Source organism: Urocitellus parryii, chromosome 7 (genome assembly GCF_045843805.1).
Source record: "Urocitellus parryii isolate mUroPar1 chromosome 7, mUroPar1.hap1, whole genome shotgun sequence".
In the NCBI taxonomy this organism is placed as follows: domain Eukaryota; kingdom Metazoa; phylum Chordata; class Mammalia; order Rodentia; family Sciuridae; genus Urocitellus; species Urocitellus parryii.
The window spans coordinates 24,354,967-24,372,033 of record NC_135537.1 but is presented as its reverse complement, the minus strand read 5'-3'; positions in this window follow the sequence as shown (position 1 = coordinate 24,372,033).

Genomic DNA, 17,067 nt, shown 5'->3' with positions numbered 1-17,067 from the left:
GAAGGAAATAAAGTAGTATTTTGAAGAATCTTAAAGACTATAACTATATATATATATGTATATACATATATATACACATATATATTCATTTCTAGTAATAAACAGTATAATATTGAAATTGGAAAGTCAATAGATCAGTTTTAAATAAGTATCATTATAGATAGACATGGACATAGAAGGAAAGTTCATACTTATAAAAGAGATGTGAAAAAATTAGCCCAGTGAAGCCTACAGAATAAAAGAAATGAAAAATTATTAAGAAGAGACAGAAAAATGTGTAAGACATAATAAAATTAATATTCATCTCCACTAAAATGCTGAAGAAAAGGGATAAACAATAACTCCAGAAGACATAGCAACTAAGAATTTCTATAATTGTTGTAACGTGTATTCAAATTTGATAAGCACAATAAATCCTGAACAAAATAATTTTTAAAAATTCAGATCTGGATGCATGAGTCTAAAATGAGAACACCAAAGACAACTAAATGAAAACAGCTGGGGAGAAAAGACAGATTACTTACAAAGCAATCCCAATTAGACTGTCAGCAGGTTCCCAAATGTAAGGACACATGCTAGAAAACCGTGACATAGTATCCTCAAAGCTGGAAGGAAATAACTGTCAGAATCAATTTCTGCTTCCTAGAAAAGATCTCATTCAAGTGTGGGAAACTGTAAAGCTTTTACTGTTGATGAGCATCAAAGATATAAAATGTAGAAGACTCATTCTTTGAAATGAAATAGGATATTTTATAATATTACAAAATGATTTTACTAAGAAAACTTACTCTTTAAAAATCACAAGATTAGAGAAACTTTGTTCTTTGAAAATATACCAGGGACTAAACCAGAAAAAAAGAAAAAAAAAAGCTTTGAACTGGAGAAGAATGAAATGGTAAAATTATTGAAGCAGTCTTGATTTGGGCATAGGAACCAATTAGAATCTTGACTTGCTTCTGTTGGAAGCTCTCAAACCTGTTCTTACTCAGTATGCATAAGACCTGCGTAAAGTTATTCACAAAAAAATGGCATCTTAATGCAGGTCTCTGCAGGGAACATTTCATAAATTCAATTCAGCCTCTCACAACAAGTGATCCATTTGTTTTATCAACAATTACTAGATCAAATTATATAGATTTCCAGATAAATAGTCAAGCAATGGTAATATCAACAAATCTGTGATACAGACTTTGCTGTGCAGCAGCCACTCTCTGTATGAAAAAAGTGTTCTATATTTGCACTGACAAAGACAGTAGCCACTAGCCACATGTCTACATGGAGTCTTGAAATATTACCATTGTCAAAAGGAACACAACTTTAGACTTTATTTAACTTTAATTATTTTAAATTTTAATACCCACATGTGACCAGTGGTTGCTATATAAGATAGCTATACACTGTTTTATAGAAGAACAATATTTCCAAAATGAAGATGTGAAATAAAGAGGAAGACCCTAAATATGTTTAATTAAATCTTTGGTTGCATGTTATCAAAATGTTAATATGGATGCTAAAAATGGTAGGCAAAATGACAGAAAATCATAACAAAAATTGAATCGAGTTCAAATGGCTAATGCTCAAAGACTCATAAATATTTTGAAATAGAGATACTGGTTAAATTTATACTTTGTTAATGCATGCATTCTCTCTCCCCACCGGCACCCCAGCCCACACACATGCATTAATACTTCTGTATTTCCAAGGAATAGAAGGAAAATGGAAAAACATCAGCATCAACCTAGTCAAATATGACAAATGTGGGTGAGAAATAAGTTCAGATTTCAAACTTCTGTTCCTCTTTATTTTGCAAAAGATAATTTATTACAATGCAAAAAAACATCCCCTTTGGATTTCTCTAAACAAAATTTGAACCAAATTGCCTTTTATCCTGTTTTCCTCTTCTCTCTAATAATGAATGAACACAATTGATCCTCTCAAAGCCTTTCCTCTGATCTTTATAAATATGTATATATGTGTATGTATACACACACACACACACACACACACACACTTTTTTTTTAATTGCAATACTGGGATCAAACTCAAAACTTCTCACATGTTAGGCAAGTTCTTTGCCACTGAGTTACACCCCAACCCCTCTCTGATCTTAATCTTTCATTCAGGTAAATCTGAAAATTCAATTGTCCTTTTAAGTTAAATTCTTTCAAAATAGGAAAAGTCTCTTAGAGTTGGTTTAAAATCTAAGTCTAAATTGAGATCTATTGTAAATTCTTTCCACCGAATAGATACAGCATACATAAATAAAAAGAATGACTTAAAGTAAGTTTAAAAACATACAGTCCAGGACTGTGGAATTTATATCTGTTGATTTGCATGTTGTTAGGAACTTCAGATTATAAATGGGGGGGGGCGTTGAAAAGATAAATGCTGAGGGTGACCTGCAAGTACTATGTGGGCAAATTCTGTAGGGTATCAGAGATATTTAGATAAACTATGGGGTTTTGAAAAAAATGTTTTGAATCTTTCCTTGCGATTTCATTACACCCAAATCCAGTCCTAAAGCAAAGAGAAGATTAATCCTTTGCAAACATTATAAAGAATTCTTCAATGCTTTGAGGTAAGATTCAAAAGTAGTTCTCAACTCTGATGTGGCCATGACTTTATTCTCACTTTGTGTGAATGGCCTTAACCAGAAATAGGGTATTCAATAGAGCAGCAAGGAGAACCCATTGCTGAAAACAGAATACTTTGCTGGATTATGAATGGGTCTTAAAATAGAAGCAGAATATGATCCAAAATAAACTGATGGCTTTAGAGATAAAGTATATTATGTACTCCTGTTCAGGTAAAAGTTATCAGTGGAGGAAAACTCTTGAAGACATCTATAGAGATTGTCGGGAAACCAAATTGAAAAAAAAAAATGTCTACATTAATTATAAAAGGAACGTGGGGAGAAATGGAAAAAAGTAAGTAGATAATAAGATTTTCCAACAAAAGGAGGGGGGAGTACTCAATTTTTTCAATTGACTCTTCAAAACTTTGCAAACTTTTTTGACCCAAATTTATTTTTCAGTACTTACCTGAAGCCTTTGGTCCATCATATAACTTTTCCAAAATTGTCTATGTAACAATAATTATAATTTTGGTGTTTTCTGATGTTTTAACCCATGATAGTCACCCACCAACTTTTTACAAAGTTTCTTTGTGAAATCTGCTAATGTAGATGGAGTGTACTAGAACCTGCTTGAAGCATCTTATGAGAGCTGATTGTGCACAGCCACATTCCACATTCAGGGACATCATGTTACTAAAATTAAATTGAGTATGATTCCATGGAAAGGAGCACTTTGGAGTTTTAAACATAGATGACCATACAAATGAAATACCAAATCATGCCTACCTAAGGCATCTTCCTTCTGGACTCTCATATACATAATCCAGTCATCAATAATATTAGATTCATAAGAAAAATAATTTAATATTAATTCTTAATAATAATTTTGACTTACTGGTATCCTTGGGTACAAATCAAACCTAAGTTTAAGATCTTCAGGAAGTACAAAATTATATTTTATTAATATGAATAGAATTCATGGGCCTCAAACCATTATGTTTTGTTTACTTCATTCTACATTCTACCCAAACTGCACATCATTTTAGAATTAGAAGTAAAAGAATCACTCAAGCCAATATATGAAAGCCTCATAGAAAAAGTACTAATCATAATTTGTTCCAGACATTTTAATAAACTAATCATCTTGTCAAGAAAACCAATTGAAAAGATGTAGATTTATTCATAACTTCAGAGATGCAAATAATAATTTTCTACTTTCTATGGTTTTAAACACAAGTATAATTTTATTTTTGGAGCTGTATCTTACAGTTGTAGATCTGTGCTCTCCTCTCTCTAGTGTCCTTCAAGACTGATATTGCCAATACTTTTATACCTATTGAAGAACATCAGCAATGAATCTAGATAACCACAGTTTACCTCAGCATTTTACAGAAGCACTTTCTTAATTATAACAATCCTTAAATAGGATTTGAATAACCTCAAATTTCCCTAGAATGTTTTTTTTTCCAATGTGATGATTCTAATCACTTTTTACAATGTTCTAAAGGTGAGATGAGTGATAAAATGGCTTTTGTCTAGTTAATGGTTTAGTCTAACACAAACTAGAAAACAAACATCATTTTAATTAAAAAGTTAAAATTGCCATAATATAGTATATTGCCTAAGACTTGATTTATCCCAAGAAGGTGAATCTCTCACTTCCAATACAACCTAGCCATTGAAAACTTCCCCAGTTCAGGTACTAAGAAATAATTAAACTTTCCTACAGTTCCATTTGGATATCCACTAATGGATATCAACATTTTCTGAAACAATCACATCTCCATATGATTCAATAATGTCTTAGTAAGGCAACCCTTTACTTGGAACCTAAATGTGGGCAGTCACTTTGTGATTTGACATTACCTATTCAACAACCTGAGATATAGGTACAGTCATTGATTAGATCGATTGATAGATATAAAGTGTTTCTTTTAGGAAAGAGAACTTCTCTTATTGGTATATTCAGAAAACAGCAATATACATTTAGCCATGTTTGGCGGCATATTCTTTAGCCTTTGATTTTCCAGCTTGACAATGACAGCCACAAATTTTGGACCTAAGACATTGCCTCCCCAGTGAAAGCAGATCTCGGCAGATCTTCCTTGTATTTGGTTCTGACTAAATATCATGGATATAATCAGAAATTGTGGTTTAATGATAGTCTTTCTTTTCACCTAAGGGCAAATTCTACCCACCTTATGTCAAAGTGATAACAACTACAGTTAAGGGCAACTACAAAACCAATTTGGTTTTAAGTTCTCCCTTGACAATCTCTTAAACTGTGCAACCTTCACTGATCATTGAAAATACAAAAAGCTTACTAGGCAAATAGATTTACAAATTATGAATTTTTTTTCACTTTCTTTAAACATTTTTATATGACATTTAGAACTTTAAACTTGTTGTCCTTCTACTGGAAGAGGAAGAAATGAATGTATCACTTCCTTACCTCTATTATAGAATTATCTATGGCAGACTTTTCAAAACCTGTGTGGAAATTTCATGATTATTATTCTTTGTTGATAGTCTATATCTTAAAACATATACAGAAGTTATACACTGGATCTACCATTGTGGATCCTGGATTTTTTCTCTAAATAATGCCTTTGAGACAGGCAAAATCAAACTGGATGATGGGTGAAATATTGCGTGCAATCAGAAGAGCTAGCAAGTTAGCAAAAGAGAAGTATATAAGTTGTATATTATGTATAATTGATAAAATGTATGCTTTCAGGGTGGTTTTAATTTTAGAATGATTCAGAAAATTTAGTGGTCTTGATCTTGGTAAACATGCCACCAAAAAAATAAAATATTAAATAGATTAAATAACTATTAATGCTTCCTGAAGATTTGTCTATTATAATGATCATATCATACCAAAAAAAAAAGATAACAAGGAGTTTTAAAAAAAATTACCCTAACTGATAATTGTGTTATATAGGCGAATCATAACAGGGCTTAAAGACCAAACATTTGGAAAGTACAAAGAAACAATTTTGAAATGACAGAGATTGGTTTCAGATACAGGGAAAAATACATACTAGAAAAACATTTCATTACAGAGCTTACAAGAGGATGACCCCAAAGGAAATCATATAAAGTTACATGGAATTAATATTGCTATGAAAAATTGGTTAATACTGAATGAAGTACTGAGAGAATTCTGGGATAGTTTCTGTGTATGTTTCACTAGTTACCAGTGGAATCCTGGTAAAAATGTAAGGATAGAACATAAAAAAGTAATCAAATATCATGATCTCTCACTATTTTCAAATAGTTTTAAACTTTACTCTCATTTCCATAATGGTTTTGGAAAATGAGCTACTCACCAAGTACTTACTCACAGAATGGGCTGAGGCTTTGCCTTGGCAGAGATTACACACATGATGATAGCAGAAAGTAGTTTTGAACTTTTGAGAATTCCAACCCACTTAGTGATGATGATGCACATTTTACTGATACTGTAATGAAACTACTTTGCAAACTTTACCATTTACTTAGAAATTTATCTGCCATATCATCTTCAATCTTCAGAAAAGGTAAAAAGAACAAATGGAATCCTAAAACTAAAATTAATGAAGCTCTGTAAGTTATTTGAAATTCCATTACTTAGGGTACAATTCACTTGTATTGATTTTCACCAACTTTTTACTTAGTGAGATAGGTACAGACCAAATTTTTGATCTATCAATATCTTTCCATGTTTAGAGACTTCCCTGTTGCAGACAGATATAGATAAACATTGCAAGTGAGCTGTCTAATACACTGTCTTATCAACAAAGTAGGATTAGTCTCCTCAATATCCTTCTAAATAACATTTTCTATTCAGAAAAATAACTTTAAAACTTTAATCAAAATAATTTTCAAAGGTGCTATTTACAGCTAGTGATTGTGTGTGTGTGTGTGTGTGTGTGTGTGTGTGTATACATATATTTGTCTTCAGTTTGGGTTAGGTGGCATCTAACTTTTTTGAAGCCAGTTACTCGCCTTCCCTCTCCTCCCCTCCTCCAGTTCCTTCCTCTCCTCTTTTCTCTCTCTTCCCCCACCTGTCTCTCTCCTTCTCCATCTCCATTTTGCCAGTCCTGAGGATTGAAACTGGGGCCTCAAACTAGGCCAGCACTGTCCCACTGAACTACATCCCCAGCCACAGTGTCAGTATCTTAAAATTCATCAGTCACTTTCCTGAATCATTGGATTCAACTACTGAGCATTTTTTCAAATGACAAACACCCCAACAGGTTAGGCAGTTAAAAGCCTAAAATTCTCCATGATATCACACTAGTAAATGGATTATCAACTGCTGCTTGATGAATTGACTCAAAAATGTGATGGCTTACCACAAAATAATTATTTATTATATCAAAATCCCAATGAAATTTCCTTATAGAAATAGAAAAAGCAATCATAAAACTCATCTGGAAAATTAAGAGAACCAGAATAGCCAAAGCAATCCTTACAAAGAAGAGTGAAGCAGGTGGCATCACAATACCAGACCTTAAACTATACTACACAGCAATAGTAACAAAAACTGCATTCATTGGCACCAAAATAGACTTTTAGACCAATGGTACAGAATAGAAGACAGCAAGAAAAACCCACATAAATATAGTTATCTCATACTAGACAAAAATGCCATAAACATACATTGGAGAAAAGATAACCTCTTCAACAAATGGTGCTGGAAAAACTGGAAATCCATATGCAATCCATATGGCTTCTCTTGGTGCCCTGATTCAGAGACTCCAATCAAGCTAAAAGACACTGGCTAGGATTGGTGTTATCCAAAGACTTCACTAGAGCTGGGGCTCCATTCTGATGGCTGACTTGTGTGGCTGTGGACCTTAGGCCTGAGTTCTTTGCTGCATGTTGTTTGGAGGCCTCATTCATACCTCATGGGTCTTCCCAAAGTTCTGATGGAATAGCAACATTCTCCTAAAACAAGTTATCCAAGTGGGTGAGCCAGAAAGGAGGTTCAGGACTTTTTAACACATAGTCAATGAGACAAACAATTTCACTTTCACCATAACCTTGTAAATCTAAGTGAGTTAACTCCACACTCCCAGGAAGAGAGATTAAACTCTGCCTCTGAAGGGAGGAGTACCAAAGAATTTGTGAACACTTTTGGAACCATCATTCTTTGGATGGGAGATGAGAGAAAAAAAAATCCAGCAACATTTTGTAGGTGTTAGTTTTTATAACTAACTTTCTGAAATAAAATTGTACAGCAACAATGAATCAATGGCTGCTCACTTGGAAGGTGCCTCAGTTTTACCGACCTTGCAATGAAGGTACCTCACTTAAGTTTCTCCTTATGGCTTTGCATCTATTTGGTGATATCAGCACTCTTTGTTAAAAATCATTAAAATTATACAATATTATATGAAAATTTTACTAGAGTATCTTGGCAAAAAAAGCAGATACCTATTTTATATATAAATATACATAAATGTATAAATTTATAAAATTATATGTACACACATACAACAACAACAACTAGAATTGAATTTGTGGCACAAAATTCTCTTTGAGTCTTCCTGCAAAATAGAAAAGAATCTTGTTTTTGTTATTATTGTTGTTATTATCATTGTATTGTGATAAGAGCAGATTACCAACTTAATGAATTTTTATGTGTTTCAACACATTAATATTGTTTATAGGCATAATGTAATAGGTACATCTTTGGATTTTATTAGCTTATTTATCTTGCTTTAGTATAATTTATGCCTGTTAACTATGAATTCCCCATTTTTCCTTTTATTCCGCCCATGGTAACCATGATCAAAGTCTTCAATTCTATGAAATTTACTGTTTTAGGTAGGTCTTAAAAATAAATGTGTCTTTCTGTGTTGACTTATTTCGCTTATTGCAATATCTTTATAGCCCATACAGAATATTGCATATCGTAGAATTTTGTTTCTTTTTAAGGCTGTATTGTATTCCATGTTATGTGTAGTCACAATTTCTTTATCTACTCATTTGTTGATAGGCATTTAGGTTGTTTTCACAACTTAGTTATGGTAAATAGTGCTGTATTGAACTCCAAATGTCTTTGGAGTCCCAATTTAAATTCCTTGAATAAAAACTCAGATATGAGATACTTAGATCATATGATATTTCTTTTAATCTTTAAGCAATCTCCAGATATTTTTAACTGTGAGTGCACCATTTTGCATTCCCAACAATGTATAATGTTTCCAGTTTCTCCATATACTCACAAATGCTTGTATTTTTCTATCACATCAGTCCTGAAAACTGTGAGGTAATACTTCATTGTGGTTTCATCTGCAATCTCCTAATAATTAGTAACATTAAGCATTTTTCACATACCTGTTGGCTTTTTTCTCTTTTTTCATAGAATGTCTATTCCACTCTTTAGCCCATTATTTTGAATTTGGTTACTATGATTTTTGTTTGGCTTTTTTATTGAGTTGTAGAAGTTACCTTTTCACTGTTGATTGTTTCCTTCATTGTATCCAAGCTTTTCAGTCTATTTAATGCCACTCATTTGTTATGGGTTTTGTCACTTGTACTTTTAGTGTCACATCTATAAAACCATTGCTAAGGCCAATGTAATAAAATGTTTATCCTATATTTTCTTTTTAAAACTTTTTGTCTATATCTATATTCTATAAATATATAAGACTCTATATTTATAGAATATAGATATAGATATAGAATAAATGGAGATTGAATCCAGAGGCACTATATCACCCTTTTTTTAGAGATGGTCTCACTAATTTGCTCAGGCTGGCCTTGAACTTGTGATCTTCCTGTCTCAGCATCCTGAGTAGCTGGGATTACACTGTACCTAGCTCCTGTGTTTTCTTCTAGAACTTTTATAGTTCCACACATTATGGTTAAGATTTCAATCAAGTTTAACTTAGTTTTTGTGTATAGTATGAAAAAAGGCTTCACTTTCATTCTTTTGCTTAAGGATATACATTTTCCCTAAAAATCCTTTGTTGAAGAAAACATGCTTTCCTCATTGTGTATTTTTGGTAATCTTGTTGAAGATCAGTTGATCATATATGCATGGAAGAGTTTATGGGCTCTCTAGTAGTCTATAAGTTTGTCTTTGTGCCAGTATCACACTGCTTTACTTACTGTAGTTTTGTGATATATTTTGAAATCAGGGAGTGTGAGACCTCTAGCTTTATTCTTTTTTAAGTAAAAAGGTTGCTCTGATTTTTTCAGGGTCTTTTGAGGTTTGATGTACATTTTTATGTTACTTGTCAATGTCTAGGAAAAATGCTATTGACATTTTGAAAAAGATTGCCTTGAATATTAGATTGCTTGGGGAGGCATGAACATTTTAATGATATTAAGTATTCCAGTTAATATCCCACTTTATGTCCTAAATGCTTTCATCAGTGTGTTTTTTTTTTTTTTAGTTTTCAGTATACATGTATTTCACCTACTTAACTAGCTTAATTAAGTTTATTTTTAGATGTTCTGTTATTTTGATGCTATTGTAAATGGTAAGATTTTTCCGATGTCCTTTTCAGATAGTTTGTCATTCCTGTACAGAAATAGAAGGAATTTTTGCATGTTAGTTGTTTACCCTACAATTGTAGCAAATTTATTTCTTAGTATTTTTGGAGTCTTCAGGGTTTTCTATATTTAAAATCATGTCATTTGCAAGCATAAATGCCTTTGCTTTCTTCTTTCCTATTTGGATATATTTTATTTCTTTTTTTTTTTTCGTTTCTTTTCTTTTTTCTTTTTATTTATGTATTTTTAACCTAACTGCTTTAAGTAGGTCTTCTAGTAATGGTGAGTAGAAGTGGAGAGAGGTAGCATCCTTATGTTTATTCCTGATCCTATAGGAAAGACTTTCAGTTTACTATTAAGTATGATATTATTTGTGAGTCTGTCATGTATGACATTTATTATGTGAATTTGTTTCCTTTATTCCAGTTCTTATGATAAATTTTTAACTTGTATCCAATGCTTTTTCTGCATTTATTAAGATGATCCTGTGATTTTTTTTCACTTATTATGTTCATGTGGCATATCACATTAATTGCTCTTTCTATATAGAAACATTCCAGTATACCAGGGTAAATCCTAATTCCCTTTAGAGTATGATCCTTTTAATGCTCCTGCATTCATTTTGCTGGTATTATACAGAGGATTTTTGCATCTATATTCATCAAGAATATTAACTTGTAATTTTCTTCTTGTATACTTTTGAGTTTTTTTATCAGGACAATGTTGTCTTCATAAAATATGTTTGGAAGCATTTTCTCCTTTTCAGAATTCAGAATCTTGAGATGCATTGGTTTAATTTCTTATGTGTTTGTATAATTCAGCAGTAATCTGCCAGGCTGTTGGGAGGTTTTAGTGTACTGATTCAGTCACCTTCTACCTATCTCTCTGTTCAGATTTTCTATTTCCTCATTATTTAATATTTTCAGGTTATATATTTCTAGGAATTTATTTACTATTAGGTTATTCAACTTCTTGGCATATAGTTAATTTTTAGTAGTCTCTTATGATTTTGCGTATTTCTGTGACTTTTTGTATTTGTATTGTCTATTCATTTCTGATTTTTTTCTTTTTTCTGAGTTTAGGTAAAGATTTTTCGGGGCTGGGGATGTGGCTCAGCGGTAGCGCGCTCGCCTGGCATGCGTGCGGCCCGGGTTCGATCCTCAGCACCACATACCAACAAAGATGTTGTGTCCGCCGAGAACTAAAAAATAAATATTAAAAAAAAAAAATTCTCTCTCTCTCTCCTCTCTCACTCTCTCTTTAAAAAAAAAAAAAGATTTTTCAGTTTTGTTTAACTTTTAAATAACTCAGTTTTCTTGATTTTTTTTCTATTTTTTAATATTTTCTGTTCTGTATATTTCTGTACCAATATTTATTATTTCCTTTTGTTACTGTTAAATTTGTTTTTTTTATGTTCATTATTATTTTTTTTTCTAGAGAGTGAATGAGAGAGAGAGAGAGAGAGAGAGAGAGAGAGAATTTTTTAATATTTATTTTTCAGTTCTCGGCGGACACAACATCTTTGTTGGTATGTGGTGCTGAGGATCGAACCCGGGCCGCACGCATGCCAGGCGAGCGCGCTACCGCTTGAGCCACATCCCCAGCCCTCATTGTTCTTTTTTGATTTAGACACTTATTTTCTTCTTTGATAATGGTTTTGCTGCATCCAATGAATTTTGTTGTATTATTTTTGTTTCCCCAAACATATTTTCTAATATCCTTTTTGAATTATTATGTTGCAGAATGGTTGATCAAGAATGTGTTGTCTATTTTTCACATATTTGTGAATTTTTCTTTTGATATTGATAATTTCATACCATATTTGGTATGACTTACATTTTCTTAAATTTTGTTAATATTTATTTTGTGAGAAAATTGTGAATTCTGCTACTTTATGCTAGAATATTCTATATATGTTTGTTAGTTGCATGCGATCTATAATGTTATTGATTTTTGTTGTTTCCCTATTTATCTTCTGCCTGTTTATTCTACCAATTATTGAAAATAAGATACTAAATTCTCCTACTATTACTACATTGCTATTATTTCTTCCAACAGTTTCAATGTTTAATATTCATATGTAGGTACTCAGATTTGGAGTGTAGAGGTATTCACGATTGTTATATTTTTCCAATTGATTATTCGTTTTCTTTATAAAATGTCCTTCTTTATCTCCATGAAAATTTTGGATTAAAGGCCATCTGGTCATATATGAGGATAGTCATCATCTTTAGATTACTATTTTCATGAATTTTTCTCCTATCCTTTCACTATGATACTGTGAATGTCCTTAAATCTAAAGTGAGTTTCTATGTAAGTAACATGTTGTTGGGGCTCGTTTCCTTTCTTTCTCACTCATTCAGTTACTCTATGTTTTTTCATTGGGAAATTTAATACATTTCTACCTAGAATCATAAATGATAATTATTTAAATTTTGCTCTTTATGCTTTAGTAATTGTTTTCTGTTAGTCTTTCAGTTCTTTTGTCTGTTATTTCCTCTCTTCATGTCTTCCTTTGCATTTTGGTGATTTATTTTTGTATTGATATGTTTCAATTCCTTTTTTCTTTTCTTTTGTGTACCTTCTGTGTTTGTGAGCGCACATGTGAAGGGTTCCCTTAGGACTTACATCAAAATCCTTATAGTAAACACACTCTATTTCAAGCTGATAGGAACTTAATTCCACAACTGAATTTCTTCTGTACACATTTACTTTATGTCACAATTCATATCTACTTACATTGCCTATCATTCAATCTATTTTGTTAATTATTACAAGTACTTTTGTCTTTTAATCTTTATAATTCTAATAAAAGTCATTTAGGCACTACTGCTACATAAATAACAATATTGGTCTATATAATTATCATAGCAATGAACTTCATGCCTTCATGTACTCTCTGCTGTTTAGCATAAGTTGTTTCAAGTTGACACACCCTCTCAGTCATTTCGTACAAGGCCTTTTCGCTGATGATGATTTCCCTCTGCTTTTTCAGTGTCTGGAAGAATCCTTATTTCTCCTTCTGAACAGTTTTTCTGGATATAGTATTTATAGTTAGTAGTTACTTTCTGTCCACATTTTAAATATGTCATCCACTCTCTTTTGGCCTGCAAAATTCCTGCTGAAATATATGAAAATATTCTTATTTCTCTAATTGTTTCTTCAAGTATGAAAAGTCAGGTTTTTTTACCCTAATTTCAAATTTCTTTCTTTGACTCTTGACAAATTGATCATAATGTATCTTGGAGTGAATGTATTTTCTTTGGTTCATCTATTTGGTGTTTTTTGAGATTCTTGAATATGTCTATTTTATTTCCCTCATTTAGGATGATTTTACCCTTTTTCCTTATCTGCCTTTCTTATACTTCTGAAACTTCCACAATGTGTATATTTGTGCATTAAAGGCAATTCTATCATTAACTCAAATTGTTTTCATATTGAAGTTTTTTTCCTTTTGCTCCTCTGACTTAATTATTTTCAGTATCACATCTTCTAGTAAGTTGAAGAGCCCCTCTAGTGAACTTCTCAATTGTTACTTTGTTTATTAGCAAGATGATTTCTATTTTGTACTTTTCCCTATCTCTGTTGAAATTCTTACTTTGTTTATGATCTATCTCAGTGAGCACACATTATGAAACTTATTATTAAATACTGTTAGGCAAATCATACAACTATTTCATCAAAATCACATTCTAAGATTATCATGGAACATTGAATGATTTTATAATTACTTCAAAAAAGTTTAAATGTCAATCATCATTACTTTTTAAGAATAATATACATTACGATGATGTATAAGGAAATTCAGGGTGATGGGTTTGTTCCTTATATTAATTTAATGTTGGTTTAATGGATAGAGAGATATGTCAAACATCATAGCTGTACATTTTAAATATATGAGGTTTATTGCTCAACAATTACATATCAATAAATAATTAGTATATTTCAAGTAAGCTAAGTATATACTCTGAGACTTAGGGTACTATCTCATCTACTTTAGAGATTAAAGAATTGAGGTTTGGAGAGTTTTAGTAGTTATCCAAGGTCACAGGATTGGCTTTTGGAGTGCTTGGAATCTGAAAAGTCTGTTCTAAAATTCTATGTTTTTAATGAATTAGAGTCATATCCCCTTTCATTACCTCTTATCAGTATTACAGTAAATTTTTTCTTATCTCCTTATTTCATTTGATGTTTTTTAAAATCAGTTCTGAGAGTTACCAAGGGATTCTCTAAAACATATATCTCATGTTCTTACCTCTACTTCTTTGGTAACTGTTACACATTCCAATTTAAAAGAAAAACCCTAGAATTGCATAAAATCAGACATTCACAGTCTCCTTCTAACTTAACACATAAACACACAGACACTACATATATACATATTTGTACTATTTTACAATTTATATACCTGAAATTATATATAACATATGTAATATATAAAATATTTTAGAAATTACATATTTATATAATCATAGGTATATAACTTAATAACAATATATAAAACATCCACATAATGTGCCTTCTTATACTGAACAATAAATTTATGTTAGCATATATTTTCCCCTATGACTAGAACTTTTGTTCATTTCTTGTTTGACTCTTATTTCTGAATTTTTCCATCTCGGGCATCATGTTCCATTATTCAGCAACCATCTTGTGTGCTTGCAAAATATTTTCTATCATTACATTCTCAAAAAGGACTGCATGTTTTTAATTTATGTGGGGTTTTTTGGTTGTTGTTTTTTTTGTTTGTTTTTATTTTTTTTTTTTTTGCTCCAGAGCTTCTTAGGGACAGAGACAGTATATTTTTTCACTAAAGGTCATTCATAAAGCTTGTACATATGTAATTTCTTTGTGGAACACTGCCTGTATTTAATTTATAAATACAATACAAAAAAAATTTTTCTTACTGCTATCTTCTCACTTATTCCGAAAATGAGCTACAGGAACATATAACCCAGAACCATGCCAACCATAGAAAATGGTGGCAATCTGTCCTCTAGTTCACTTGGGTTTCCACCTTCTGGGCTGCCTATTGTCCTGGACTCAGGAAGCCACCCAATTACTCAGCATGAACTGTAATAAACAGATCTGTACCTGTCTACACTGATCATGATCATTATGATTTTGAACACACTACACCGAAGATTCAGTTTTATTTAGCTGCTGAGTTATTTCATTCCATTTTTTAAAAAATTTCTTGCATTCTCTTTCTGATTTTGGATCTGTACATAATGTCCCAAAAGCTCTAGGGATCTTTCATTTGTGATTGTGGTAAAGGCCCAAAATATTTAAGAATGATTAAGGGAAATCAATTCATACTTCTGTTTTTCCTTTTTTCCTTAAAATACAATTAAATTTCAAGGCTCCTTTTGATCATTCATCATTACATGCTATGGCTTAATCTTTTTCTTATGTGGACATTTTTTTTCATAGACAGCATATCTTCACTTAAATAGCCTTTACTTTTCAAGATCAACATTCTGCAAAATAAAGATGTTTTCAATCAGATGCACTATGAAAGACAGGACCAACATTAACTTTTTAAATATTTTTAAAGACTTATCAAGTTATAGAAAAAAATGTTTCATGTGGTTTAAAATTCCGTTTTGAATTAAATGCACTCCAGAAATGGAATGACTCATTTTGTGTATTTGAAAGTCAAAGTTTGGATCAACACTAGTGAGATGCAGTTGAGGCAACCATAGCATGCTAACTACACAACTGAAAAATAAGAGACTTTTTCAGGCTATTGCAAAAAAAGCAAATAAAATATTTAAAAGAATAAAGTAGGGCATATTATTTTAGGGTTTGCATTATATGAATAATTTTATGATATAGGAATCAATTCTGTTTAATAAAGTTAGTACTGAAATATTTTCTATATACAAATGAGCTAGCTGGATTCACAGAAATATTCCCCATGATCTGTGAATTGTTTACTAATTATCTCTCAATCTTTTTGAGCATTATGTAGACAAATAATACATTAAAATGGAAAAAAATAACTTCTACAGGGATTTGGCTTCATAATGCCATCTATTTTAGTAAATATCTGCATGTCAACATACTGAACTGTGTATAAATTTTATTTGAATGTATTGAGGAATTTTGAAAATACCTTTGAATTTTTAATATATTACGTTAGGAACCATGCCATGTGAGTTATCACATTGAAATTAGAATCCTGAATTTGTTTTCTTCTATTCTGTAGGGCTGTGATTGAGATCATCCCAGGGGTGTGAAATGGAGAGCACTTCATACTTTCCAGGTGTGCTTTTCATGTTATTTTGCTTCTATTCTTGCTTTACATCACTTTTACCTTTTACTTTTTCCTAAGATTCTATTTCGCTTAGATTTTTCAAACTTTATAGCATTAATAGTGTACTCACAATTTTTTTTCTAAATTTTAAAATGTTATGTAAGAAACTGTAATGCAAACCAAAAGTTTCTGCTAGTTTTCTAATAAGTGTGAAATTACTGATAATCATACTGTCATAAGATGTTTATACAGTTCATAAGTTTTGGGTTGTCAAGGGACACATTTAAAATACATCACATTTTCTAATTACCTCTTTTCAAATTTATTTTTATTACTCTGCAGCCTAGTGTGGATGCTGAGAGCATGAATTGTGGGATCAAATTTATTTCTTCCATAAATATTTTCATGTCTATCATGTCCTGAACATTAGGGATCTACTACATACTAGAGTCTTTGCCCTTTGGGAGTTCACACTCTACACTGTATGGGAAAAGCAAAATTTAGAGCTCACACAGTCTGTAAGATTATTCACTGCTCTAATTCCTATGGCATGTGAGACCTTGGGTAATTAAATTAACTAACTATGAACAACAGTTTCATCATCCAAAAATTGTGGATGAAAATTATTCCTGGAGTTATGGTGTTAAAATAATACATGTGAAATGGTTATCAAAATATCTAGAAAATTGTAGTCAGAAATAATATAATACAATGTTGATTATTAATAGTGTGTTAG